The following is a 13,969-nucleotide window of genomic DNA, read 5'->3' on the forward strand; positions in this document are numbered from 1 at the left end:
AAGCTTAAAGAGCTTATGGACAAGTAGATCCAGGTTTCTAAATTAGGGAGTATGGCTCAAGATGTGGTTGATAGATGTGCTCAATATCACGCAGTAAATGTGAAATGAACTAGAATGGAAAGAGGGAAAAGAGAAGGAGGTAAGGAATCAAGAATATATTGGGAAATAGATTTTATAGAGATGAAACCGGGAAAATATGGGCACACGTATATGTTAGTTTTTGTCGATATCTTTTCAGGCTGGGTAAAGGCTTTTTCTGCTGAACATGAGATGGCCGGAATGGTAACCAAAAAGCTACTAGAGGTTTGGGTCACCTCTTGCAATCGGGTCAGACAATGACCCTGCCTTTGTGAGTTCAGTCTTACAGGTATTGGCCAAAGCCATAGGCACTAATTCGAAACATTGTGCCTACCGGCCCCAGAGCTTGGGGCAAGTAGAAAGAATGAATCGGATTCTTAAAGAGACTTTGACAAATTTAATTCTGGAGACTGGAGGTGGGTGGGTAGATCTTCTTTCCTTTGCCCTCCTCAAGGCGCTATGTACACCCTACTTAAATAAGGTGACCCCCTTTAAAATAATGTTCAGAAGACACCCCCCCGCCCTCAATTACAAGAGGATGCTATAGCAAAAATGACTGACCAGTCTGTACTCCAGTCACTGCAGGCATTACAGTCTGTCTTAAAGTGAGCCCATGCAGAAATCTGGACTGCACACCCACTGGGATGGAGACAGAGGTGGAGCCATATCCTTACCAACCCAGGGACTTGGTTTGGATACATCGCCACCAAGTGGGAAACCTGGAGCCTCGCTGGAAGACAGACCATTTACTGTCATACTGACCACCCCCATGGCAATAAAAGTAGAAGGCATCAGGGCCTGGATTCATGCGGGTTACGTCAAATGAACCAAGGACAAGAATGCCCCCAAGAGGTGGATGCCGCTGCGATGGACCCCGCCGATTGTGGACTAAAACTAAGACTCAAAAAACAATGAGTTCATTAAATTCATTGTTGCCCTTATTGTTAAGATATAGGCGGGAGGTATAAGCAATTGCAAAATAAAAAGGGGGAGTGTTCTGCATAACCTTAGGAGAAAAATACTGTTTCTGGGTAAATCACACTGGAGTCATTAAAACGGTCTAGCAGCCATTAAAATGAGGGTATAGAGCTGGCTTTTAAGTCAAAGATTTGACTAGTCTCCAAGAAAAGGGGGGAATGTAAGGACCTATTTAGAAAGAGGCTTTCAGGGGCGCCTGGGTGGCTCAGTGGTTTAAGCCGCTGCCTTCGGCTCAGGTCATGATCTCAGGGTCCTGGGATCGGGTCCCGCATCGGGCTCTCTGCTCGGCAGAGAGCCTGCTTCCCTCTCTCTCTCTCTGCCTGCCTGTCCATCTACTTGTGATTTCTCTCTGTCAAATAAATAAATAAAATCTTTAAAAAAAAAAAAAAAAAGAAAGAGGCTTTCATTAAAGTTAAACTGTCCCCGCTCCCCTTCCCCCAGGGGATTTACTTAAAAACAAGTCCTGGAAACCAGCTCCAGGTAACAAAACCCAGATACAAGGGTGGGTCAGGCCAGATGGAGACATCCGATCAGTGGGGGGTTGCATACTGTCTCTCTAGTTACCAAGGAGTAGGGGTCCCCGCACTTTGGGAGCCTTTTTGGCGCCAATCCTAATCAAAGTGTAATAGGCTTGTTCAAATGTCTACTAGGGTAAATTGTAACTCAATTGGTCACTTAGCATCTCTGTGGAGTTTCCTGTGTGTGTTTCAATCTCATTGGCCACCTGTGCGTGGCCAGGCCCGACCGCATAGCTTTTGCCCTTAAAAACTAGTCTGAAACAGGGAAGCGTCGTCCTCTCTTGTAAGAGGTGCGTCCCCAAACATTCGGTTAGATTCTTGATGCTTGGTGTGAAATAAAGCTTTGCTTGACCTTCACTTTGTATCAGTCTCACTCCTTGAATCACAGACCCATTATTGGGGTATAACACTACTATCTCTTTAAGGGCAGTGACCCAGCTATCACTGACCCTCCTGGGTGGCCCAGAGCTAAGTCAAGTTATTTTTAATGCTCCAGGTTCCAAGTCCCACTGGTTTTATGAACTAATGGAATTCCATCCCTCTGGTTTATAAAGCCAAATATTATGGGGATCAGTCTTAGTTGTGTGGGCTGTCTGGTGCAAGGGATGTTTTCTTTGCCCTCTGCATGCATGCAGCTTCCTCTACCTTTCTGACCTTTCTTGCCTTTCATAGGTAGCTTCATTTATTTAGAGAAGGGTGTTTTTTTATTTTTTTTTTTTCCGGCCAGTCTTTGAGTCACTCTCTGGCTTATTGATTTGGATGTGGATGATAGTTTATTGTGAACATAAGACCAGGTGAGATCATCTGCCATCTTTCCAAGCTCCTTCCCTGCCATGTTTCTTTATTGATTTTCTCTCTTGAACATCTATTCATTAAGGTAATTATGATATTGAAGTCTACTACTATTACTATATTGCTATCTATTTCTTTTTTTAAGGTCTGTAAAGATTTGCTTTCTATATTTAAGATTTTCTATGTTTGGTGCATATATATATATATATATATATATATACATATATATATATATACACACACACACACACATTTGTTGTATCTTCTTGTTGGATTGACCTGTTTAACATTATACAATACCCTTCTCTATCTTTTTTTTTTTTTAAAGGGGGCAAATTATTATATTATTATTTAAAAATTTGGTTACAACCAAGTTATTTTAGATTTGAATGGATAAACCAAAAACCAGAAATTAAGTTTGGTAAAAATGGGACTAGTTTTCCAGTAATTACCGACTAGAAGGCAGAAATCAACTTAGAGAACCACAGACAAACCCCATGTTTATGATGATTGTGCCACAGATTTAAAATTCAGTAGTGTATTAGTAAACTTTTCACATTTAGATTTTCATCTTGAGATTATGGTAAAGTTTTAGAATATAGGTGAAATTCTGTGAGGTTAGATCTAGAGCCCAGGACCAGGAAAGAATTCTTGAGACATCTTTGGTACAAAATGGTGGTTTATTAAAGCACGGGGACAAGACCTATGGACAGAGAGAGCTGCTGCTGCTGCTGCTGCTGCTGCTGCTGCTTCTGCTGCTGCCATCCCAGGTTTGTGAGAAGTGATCCATTATATACTTGCAAGTTGGTATATGTGCTGCCAAAGCGAGCACTATACTTGCAAGTTAGGAGGGGGTTAGGAATAGCATAGATGTCTCAGGAATTTTGGAAGCAAGGTTTCCAGAACCTTGAGGGGCTAGCTGTTGTTCAGAAAATGCAATTTATTACTGTCTAATAAAACTTCAGTCATGAGACCCTTCAGATATATATCAGTGGGCCATATGCTTGGGGATGATTGCCAGCATGTATCTTGGAGGGTTAGAGATAAAGGAAGTTTCCCAAGGAATTTTTCTATGTTAAAGTAGACTTACAGGATCCTGGTTGGGGGTGAAGGGCTGTCAGGCTAGGATTGCCTTTTGCCCTTAGTAAAGTATTAAGGTAGAGGCAGGTGAGTCCCTAAAGGAATGTCACTCTGTCTGTTTCAAGGACTTCTCAGTGGGCTCTAGATAGTAAGGAAATTTAATAACTTTTTTTCTGCCTCTGTTTCCCACATCAATTAGATAGCTATTTCTTAAAAAACGAACAAACAAACAAACAAAAACAAAACCCCAAAACTCAGTACCTTGTGCAAATAAATCAATCTTCCATGTACCTTGGCACACTTAAAATGTGGAGGCCAAGAAGATTAAGGCCATCCCACCTCAAGTTTAGCTGATGTGGGAAACAGAGGCAGAAGAAAATCATTAAAATTCCTTACCTACTGACAAGCCCTTGAAACAGACAGAGTGGATCTCCCCTGGGGACTTAACTGGCCTCACCTTGAGGTTTTGCTGAGGACAATCCTAGCCTGACTGACCCCCCCTACTCCAACAGGTCCAACCAGGATCCTGTAAGTCTACTTTAACATTTATTTCAGGAAATTTTATCTCTAAACCTCCAAGATAGTGTCAAGAATCATTCCCAAGTATAAGGCCCACTGATATACATTTAAAGGGTATCGAGAAGATTTTTATTATTGGTAATAAATAACCTTTCTCCCCAAAATAGCTAGCCCCTCAAGGTCCTGGAGACCTTGCTTCCAGAAATCCTTGGAGACTTACATCATCCATAATCCCCTTTGTCCTCACCCACCGCGGAGCCCACTTCTACTCTGCCCTTAAAAACTCTAATTGTAATCTGGTTCGGGGTCCAAGTCCCTACTCCACTGCATCGGGTATACTTGTGATAAAGTTCTAGAACCTAGGTGAGGTTCGGTGGGCTGAGGTCCGGAGCCGATGACCAAGAAAGAATTCTTGAGACACCTTTGGTGCAAAATGGTGGTTTATAGAAGCACGGGGACAGGACCCATGGGCAGGAAGAGCTACTGCCCTGGGTTGTGAGGATGGCAGGTTATGTACCCTGTGGTTGGGGAAGGTGAGGAAAAGGGAGGTTTCAATGGAGTTTTCATATGCTAAAGAGGGCCTACAAGGTGCTGGGATACCAGAGGCCTTGCCCTTGTGGCTTGGTCAATGTAGTCTTTAGGCCAGCCATTAACATTAAGATAGTGGGGAGACTTTTTGGTGGGATGTCATAATCCATATCACAAGTAGGCAGAGAGGCAGGCAGGGAGTGGGGGGAAGCAGTTCCCCTGCTGATCAGAGATCCCTATCAATCATCTTTGTTAGTGAGATTTAGGACATTTATAAGCCAAGGGAGACTCCTGTCTTGCAGGATTGTGATCCCTGCAAGTTAACTATTTGTTTCTTGTTTATGGCAGTCACGGGTGCCTGAGGAATGCTACACATACTACTGAGGGGGAGCAGATGGAGAGGGGGGTGCAAGGTGCCAGCTTTTGCTTTGCCCTCAGCCAGCCTCCTGCTTCCTCATCACTTGGACCCAAGCTTAAGCATGTCACCTTGGGGTCCAAGTCTCTACTCCACTCTGTTGGGTATACTTGGGCCCAAGCTTAAGCTTGTCAAATAAACCCTAGTGTGATTGCATTGGTGCTTGGCTCCTTGGTGGTCTCTCGGACGCGAAAACGCAGGCATAACAAAAATTTCTTCATTGTATATATACAAAACACTTACCAATTGGTAGAACAAAATACATACTTTCATAACAAAACTATAATATATATCTCAAGTATGAACAGTATACCCATAATACATGGTATACAGTATTTAAAAATATAAAATATAATACAACTTGTTTACAATTTTTTAAACTCATCTTTTGCACTTGTATGTTAAGGCAAATTTCCATTTCCGTACCAATTTTCAAGAGTCCAGAGATTTTGAAAAAAACTGTTTTAGAAGACATACTGTGATCTGAGATCTAAGTGTGAACTTTTAGGAGCATTTTTTAAAGATTTTATTTATTTATTTGAAAAACAGAGATCACAAGTAGGCAGAGAGGCAGGCAGAGAGGAAGCAGTTCCCCTGCTGATCAGAGATCCCTATGCAGGGCTAGAGCCCAGGACCCTGAGATCATGACCTGAGCCTAAGGCAGAGGCTTTAACTGAGCCACCAAGGCACCCCTTTAGGAGAATTTTTAAGTGTACGGATGAAGTTCTAGAACCTAAGTGAGGTTCGGTGGGCTGAGGTCCGGAGCCAATGATCAAGAAAGAATTCTTGAGACATCTTTGGTGCAAAATGGTGGTTTATTAAAGCAAGGGGACAGGACCCATGGGCAGGAAGAGCTGTTGCCCTGGGTTGTGAGGATGGCAGGTTATGTACCCCGTGGTTGGGGGAAGGTGAGGGAAAGGGAGGTTTCAAAGGAGCTTTCATATGCTAAAGAGGGTCTACAAGGTGCTGGGATACCCAAGGCTTGATCAATGTTGTCTTTTGGCAAGCCATTAACATCAAGATAGTTGGGAGATTCCTGTCTTGCAGGATTGTAACCTCTGCAAGTTAACTATTTGTTTCTCACTTATGGCAGTCAGGGGTGCCTGAGGAATGTCACGCACATTACCGTGGGGAGCGGGTGGAGAGGGGGTGCAAAGCTTTCGCTTTGGCTTTGTCCTCAGCCAGCCTCCTGCTCCCTCATCATGTACGGCCATCAACTCCCTATATTGGTTGGAATTTCCAATAGTGTTTCCCATCCAGTGACTGGGAGCCTTTAGAAGAACACTAGGAGAAGTCTGATCACTAAATTTTGCCCAGCATAATTTTCCTTTTGGTTCACTTTAGTGAGAAATGCTGATTTCTTCAAATGTGTATTTTTAATGTTCTCAGTATTTTTAAAAGACTTTCTTTTTTTCCTGCTTCCGGAGTTGTCAGATAAAGCAGAATCCTGCAGAAAGTTATTTTCATTTCTTTTTGAATAGTGATTTTGGTTAGTGGTAAGTTATATTTGCTTTTCTGTCTGCTTATCTTTGGTTGTTCACACAAGTGTATACCATGAACAAACTGGACATAGGGAATGACAATTTTCTCCAATTTTCCCATTTTTGAATGGAAAACCTCTCTTCTGAACGAGGGTTGGCTGGGCGCAGCCGGCAGCAGCTGCCCAGGTAAAAGGCTCACTTCCTCAATTTGGGTTGCTACTGCAGGACTGGACCAGGGGCTAAATAGGCCAGCTGGTGTGGGACTTCCTGTGCTGCGCTAGGCCGGTTGAGGGGCTCTGCCCGCCCTCCAGGACCAGTCGGTGCCCATGGTACTGACAGAAGTGGCTGGGCAATTGTCCAGCCATACTGGCCCACACCCTCTTCTTTCACCGCTTCTTTTGCACTGCTCAAGGGGTGCCTCCCACTGGAACTAGACTACAGCTGGACAGAGGTTCAGGGGCACGAGGCTGTGCAATCATCCCGGAATCGTCTCACCCTAGGAAGGGAGAGAGGTAAAGGGTGTCGGGCAGTGCCCAGAGGGCCAGGTTTCAGGGTCTAGGTGGCAGGGCTGTGGCCACCATTGGGAGGGCCCCAAAGTAACCATGGGTGGGAAAGACCAGGGACACCAGGCAGCCACCCAAACAAGCGGCTCCCACTGTGCTGGGGTGATGAAGTTCTAGAACCTAGGTGAGGTTCGGTGGGCTGAGGTCCGGAGCTGATGACCAAGAAAGAATTCTTGAGACATCTTTGGTGCAAAATGGTGGTTTATTAAAGCACGGGGACAGGATCCAGGGTCAGAAAGAGCTGCTGCCCCAGGTTGTGAGGGATGGCAGGTTATATACCTTGTTGGGGGGTGGTGGTGAAGGGATGGGAGGTTTCAATGGAGCTTTCATATGCTAAAAAGGGCCTACAAGGTGCAGGGAGGAGGCCTTGCCCTGTGGCTTGATCAATGTCATCTTTAGGCCAGCCATTAACATTAAGATAGTTGGGAGATTCTTGGTGGGGTGCTATGATCCTGCTATCATTTACATTCCCTTCTACCTCAGCCTCCTCCAGTTCCGTTTATGGTGGGGAGGGAGACATTAGGGCTTCTGTAACTGAGTTATTTGCCTCTGGAAATTTGTGCTATTGATAAGGTAACCTCCCTGTTTGTAGATCTCTAGGACATCTGTAGAGCAAGGGAGAATCCTGTACTGCAGGATTGTGATTTCTGCAAGTTAACTAGTTATCATTTTATGGCAGTCAGGGGTGCCTGCGGAATGCTACACATATTACGGAGGGAAGCGGGTGGAAAGGGGGGTGCGAGGCGCCAGCTTCTGCTCTGTCCTCAGCCACCCTCCTGCTCCCTCATCAGGGGGACAGAGATGACAGTCCTAGTGATGAGGGGACAGAAGCCTGGCTGAAAACAAAGCAAAAGCTGACACCTTGAACCCCACCCCCCAACCCGCCACTCCTGGGTGGGACATATGTGACATTCTTCAGGAATCTCCCACCCATCTTAATGTTAATACCTTGCTAGAGGGCAAAACAACCTTGGTAAAGGCAAGGCCTCTGGTATCCAGTATCTTGCACGTCCTCTTTAGCATATGGAAGTTCTATTGAAACGTCCGTTTTCCTTACTTCCCCCACCCCCATAGTACATAACCTGCTACCTCTCACAACCCAGGGCAGCAGCTCTTCCTACCCACGGGTCCTGTCTCCCTGCTTTAATAAACCACCATTTTGGGGACCTGGGTGGCTCAGTGGGTTAAGCCGCTGCCTTCGGCTCAGGTTATGATCTCGGGGTCCTGGGATCGAGTCCCGCATCAGGCTCTCTGCTCAGCGGGGAGCCTGCTTCCTTCTCTCTCTCTCTCTCTGCCTGCCTCTCTGCCTACTTGTGATCTCTCTCTGTCAAATAAATAAATAAAATCTTTAAAAAAAATAAAAATAATAAACCACCATTTTGCACCAAAGATGTCTCAAGAATTCTTTCTTGGTCATCAGCTTTGGATCTCAACCTACTGAACCCAACATATATTCTAGAACTTAATCATAGCTCCAGGAGGAAGTAGCTCAGCAGGGAAAGAAGTGAGAGGGGAAGTCCGAGACCACGCCCCCCCCACAGGCTGCTAAGAGAGCCCAAGGGGAGGGCAGACCACAGTTCAGGCACTAGCAGAGAGGCAAATCTGTTTTTATGGTCCTTGTTTCAAAATCTGTTTGTCTGCTATAAACATTTCCCAGCTTTTATTTGCTTTTCATTTGTATGGAGTATCTTCCACTCTAAAGCTCTTATAAACAGCATCTTTTTTTTTAATCCCATTTAGCTACTATTTGTCTTTCTAAAGTCCAATTTACGCCATTTACATTTAAATAATCACTAATAAGTCTGTACTTACTGCCTTTTTGTTAATTGTTTTCTGGGATGTTTTGTAGTTTCTAACTCTTGTTTTATTCTTCTCTCTCTTTGTGGTTTGATATTTTTATTTAGTGGTGTACTTAGAGTCCTTTCTATCTTTTAGGATTTTGCTTTGATGTTACAATGAGTCTTACCTGTAACAACTTCTTGTATAACAGACTACATAAGTTAATAACAACGTAAATTTGAATACATTATGAATCTCTATATTTGGTTTATTCCTCCTTATTTTTTTGTTTTTTATGTTACTCTTTACATATTTTTACCTTGCATATTTCTCGACAAAGTATGTAGTTCTAGCTATCCTTGCTACATTTTTCATTTAAACTTTATACTAGACTTACAAGTGATTCACTATTTTTTTCCATATAGTAACCTTTCCTAGTGACATTTACACTTCCATTTTTTTTTCTTACAAATTATCATCCTTCTTTCAGCTTAAATAGTCTGTATATAATTTATTGTAAGGCCAGTCTAGTGGTGATAATTTTTTTCCACTTTCGCCTGAAGATACTTTTTATATCTCCTTCAATTCTGAAGGACAACATTTCTGGATAGAGTATTTTTTGTTGGAAACTTTTCTTTTTTTCCTTGCACTTTGAATATATTATGCTACTCTTTGGGGGGAGGCATGTCAAGTTTCTGCTAAAAAGTCAACCTATAGTCTTCTGGGGGTTTCCTTACTGTAAAGTTTTTTCTGGCGAGATAAACATAACACCAGGCAAAGTGGGTGCAAGGCAAGTGTCGTGAGCAAAACCCCTGCCTCCCGCCAGGAGGTCTCAATGTGTAAAGAAGAGATAGAGAGATGGATATGATGTAACTCACTTGATCTTTATTGGGATGAAGTCCACACCACTATTGTGGCCCTGTCATGGCCCGCTGACGTTGTCATGGAGAAGGAGACGTCGCCTCACAATCTAGACAGAGAGGTCACCGCAGAAGTTGAGACTGAGAACCAGCGAGTGGTTGGCAACGAAACTGTCGGAGCATCGGTAGCACTGGTGATGATGTTTTCCCGACAGGGAACTCGCTTCACCTCAGTCCAACCTGATGCCTCTTTATATACTGTGCTAAGTCTCCTTCATAAACATATTACATCACTTGTTTTTCTTATGCTTAAACACCAAAAGCATACACACGTTGCAAACATGTTTTGGTTTACAATATTTCGCACAAGTTAAAATATTTTCAACTTGTTACTCCACGCTAATCTTATCACTACACGCATATGGTCTAGGCTTATTTGCTATGTGGTATTTGCTATGTGGTTAGTTTGTTGTCACTACACGCATATGGTCTAGGCTTATTTGTTATGTGGTTAGTTTGTATTTTGTTCCTGTTTTTCATTTAGTAGGGGCTTGCACTTACTACATATTATTTATTTATTTATTTATTTATTCATTTATTTATTACACTTTATTAAAGGTTCGTACTCACTACAGCAAAATTTATTAAAAACACTCTCCGGCGAAGTTTCACGGTTCAGGAGGCGAGCCAGGAAAGTTGCGCAGGGAGAAGGTGGACACCCTCGGTCGAGGTTCTGCGACTCTGGAAAGCACAGTGGCGGAAGTCGCGCCCAAGGCAAGAAGGAGGGTGCTTTTAAGCGGTCTTGGGCAAAAGCTCAGGGGTCTTTTGGCAAGTTTCCCTTATTTGGATATCCCGCCTGCTCATCGGGATCCCATTGGTCCACAGGAGCCCGGGGCGGGGGTCTCAGATTCCTGTTTGGGCCTTTGTTCTCCTGTCTGAGCTCAGGTCTTGTGGTGGGAACTTTTGCCATCTTGGACCTTTGTTCTCCTGTCCGAGCTCAGGTCTTGGTAGCCCTTCCTGCCAGCCCAACATTCCGACCTTTTGCCTAATATAATGGTGTCAGGGGCACCACTCGGTTCTGGCTACTTCCTGCTGAAAGGGGGCATCGTCATAGGGGTAGTCGGAAGTGGGCAGGCGAGGGTAGGGCTGGAGGAGGAGTTGATTGACAGATACTCAGGCAAGTTCTTGTAGGTGACCCTGCAAGTACCGGAAAAGACAGGGAACAACTGAGATTAGAAGGAGGATTATGCATACAGGTGCCACCAGAGGGAGCAGCCAGGTTACCCAGTTGTAGGGGTCCAGGCCCCAGGAGGACGTGTCTCGCCACCGTGCTTGGATCCGATCCCTGAGTTCTTTGATCCTGGAGGTAACTATATGATTGGTTAACAAAGTAACAACATTCTTCATTTAAGAATAGGCAGGTCCCCCCTTTTTCGGTGGTCAGAAGGTCTAAGTCCCATCGGTTCTGTAGAGCTAAGGCAGCCAGGCTGGTGACTTGCGTCTGTAGGGCTGTGAGGGAGTCAGCAATCCGTTCCGTGTCATCATTCAGGGCTTGGGAGAGTTTGTAATAAAAGTCTATGGAGGTTCCTATCCCCGCTGTTCCAGTTGCCACCCCTGTGGCTATTCCTGCCCCTGTTATGAATGGGAGGAAGGCAGCCCTTCCTCCATGGTGTTGGGGGAATAGGATGGACAGCAGCTGGGATTCAGAGTAGATGGTGGTAGAGGGAGAGAGTAGCATGAATATACAGCCCAGGGAGTCATTAGTGGCCAGGCAGCGATAGGTTCCCTGAGGGCACGAGAGAAATACTCCCGAGGGAGTACAATACGGGAGGGAGGAGTCAGTGATATGGCAGCTGCGGTGGTCAGGGGGGAGGACACATTAATAATTGGTATGTTTCCCCCAATAGGGCCGATATGAACCGTACTATTTGTGGCCATGAAGTTGGGGAGTGGCCAGTCAATAGGGAGGGGTATCCCTACGATGTAGAGTGAGGTAAGGTAGATAGGATAAAAGTGGCGGGGAAATGGCCAGAGGGCTATGATTTATAAGAAAGGGCCGGCCGTATAGTAATTCAAATGGGCTTAAGCCTGAAGACCCGCGGGGCGTAGCCAGGAGTCTGGTGAGAGCTGTAGGCAGAAGTGTAGGCCAAGAAAGACGTGTTTCTAGGGTAGGTTTGGTGAGTTGGGCTTTGAGCAGCCCATTGGCCTTTTCTACCTTACCCGATGACTGTGGGTGGTACGGGATGTGAAGTTTCCAGGTTATGTTGAGGCTCTCAGCTACCTGTTGGGTTACACTGGAGATGAAGGCGGGTCCGTTGTCTGACTGGAGGGTCCAGGGCAATCCAAACCTCGGGATGATGTGCTTGATGAGTATTGTAGCCACTACGTCCGCTGTTTCCCGGGCCATGGGGTATGCCTCGATCCAGCCTGTGAATGTATCAACCAAGGTTAATAGGTGGCGAAAGGTTTTATGGCGAGGCATGGGAGTGAAGTCCAGTTGCCAGTCTTCACCCAGCTGATGACCTCGGAGCTGTTGGTTAGGCCCTGGTCTGCGGATTCCTCCTTGTGAATTCACAGAGGAACAGGTTTTGCAAGCCCTGTGGACAACTTCAATTACCTTAGATAAGGAAGGATGATAGAACAATGGCTGAAGAAATTAGTGGAGAGCCCATGGGCCACTATGGAGGGATGGGTGGATGTCAGTAATCAAGGTGTGTGCCAGATTTCCCCTACATCCACCCCTTATCTGGCAAGGGTATAGGCAGTAAAGTTGCAGGGTTTAAGCGGTGGGGGGGAGGTAGAGAGAGAGATGCGGGTTCTCTAGGCATAGCAGATGGAATAGCTGGAGACGAGAAGTCAGATGGGCCAGGGATCGGTGGCTAAGGTCTGTGAGTCAGCGGGAGAGTAGACCGTGATGGGCTGCCCTAAAGTCATGTTGAGGGCCTTAGAGGGGGTGACTTGATATCCCTTGGCCCCCAGAAAGTTAAGTAGGGTGGAGGTGTCGTCTTGGGAGACCGAGAGGGAGGGGATACAGAGGAGGAGGTTATCCACATATTGTAGTAGAATACTGGCCTTAAGGACGCACTGCTGTTAAGTCTGTAGGCCTGGCCGAAAATGTGAGGGCTGTCCCTGAAACTCTGGGGTAGATCAGTCCAAGTTAGTTGTCCAGAAGCATGCGTGTCAGGATCCTCCCAGGTGAAGGCAAAAAGATAATAGGAATCAGGGTGCAAAGGGACGGTGAAAAAGGCGTCGTTTAGCTCCAGTACAGTAAAGTGAGAGGTGTTTGGGGGAATGCGAGACAGTAGGGTTAGGAACGACTGGGTGGAGGGGGACCACGACCTCGTTGATCAGCCTAAGGTCTTGTACCATCGATAAGCCCCTGAGGGCTTGCGTACTGGGAGGATGGGGTGTTACAGGGGGAAATGATGGGGATCAGGAGTCCCTGACGTTAACGCCGTTCTATGATAGTTTCAGGCCCCGGCAGTGGGCTAAGGAAATAGGGAACTGAGCTTGAGGGAAACTTAGAGTTATCCTTAAGCTGTACTTTAACTGGGGTAATGTGGGAGGCAATGATGGGTTCCGAGGTGTCCCACACCTGAGGGTCTACAGTAGGTAGGTCATCTGGAGTGAGGGTCGAGGGAGTGGAGAGGTGTAGGATGAGACGGGTTGAGGTGGATAGAGGGGAGGAAGGGGAGAGGCAGATAGTTACCCTTAGTTTCTGGAGAATGTCCCTACCCAGTAGAGGGACCAGGCAGGAAGGTATCATAGGAACGAGTGGGGGAAGGGAAACCCATCCAGACTACAGGTAAGGGGAAGGGTCACCCTACGATTGGAGGAGGTCCCATCGATCCCCATAACAGTAATTGGTGAGGTTCGAGTAAGTCCCGAGTAGGAAGGCAGAACAGAGTAGGTAGCCCCCGTGTCCAGCAAAAAAGAGATGGACTTACCCACTACCTGGAGCGTAACCCTGGGCTCGGCCTGGGTGAGAGGGATGGCTGAGTCTGGGCTTCATCAGTCGTCCTCCAATCCAAGCAGTTGAAAGACCGGACTTAACTGTCTCGGGGGGGTCTCCCGCGTTGAGGCGCCGAAGATACCCCGAGGTTAGGGCAGTCGGATTTCCAGTGGCCCATCAAATGGCATTGAGGGCAAGGCCGAGTTGGCGGCTTTGGACTGGGGCACTGGCGAGCCCAATGTCCCTCGGCCCCGCCTTTGAAACAGGCCCCCTGGGGGGGTGCGATTGGTTGCCCCTCTCTGCTGGCTCCCGGAGCCGGCCTGCCGCAGGGCTGCTACCAAGGCTTGGGTCTGCAACTGAGCCTTTTGCTGGAATATGGCTTGTCGTTTAAGCTCAGCCGCCTCCTCACGGGAATTAAAGACCTTA

At 46.1% G+C, this 13,969-nt stretch overlaps 1 pseudogene; it reads right to left on the reverse strand.

The window, feature by feature from the left end:
- Positions 1–361: 361 nt before the first annotated feature.
- Positions 362–11,998, reverse strand: LOC116585795 (annotated as a pseudogene).
- Positions 11,999–13,969: the final 1,971 nt, after the last annotated feature.

Source organism: Mustela erminea, chromosome 3, assembly GCF_009829155.1.
Source record: "Mustela erminea isolate mMusErm1 chromosome 3, mMusErm1.Pri, whole genome shotgun sequence".
NCBI lineage: Eukaryota > Metazoa > Chordata > Mammalia > Carnivora > Mustelidae > Mustela > Mustela erminea.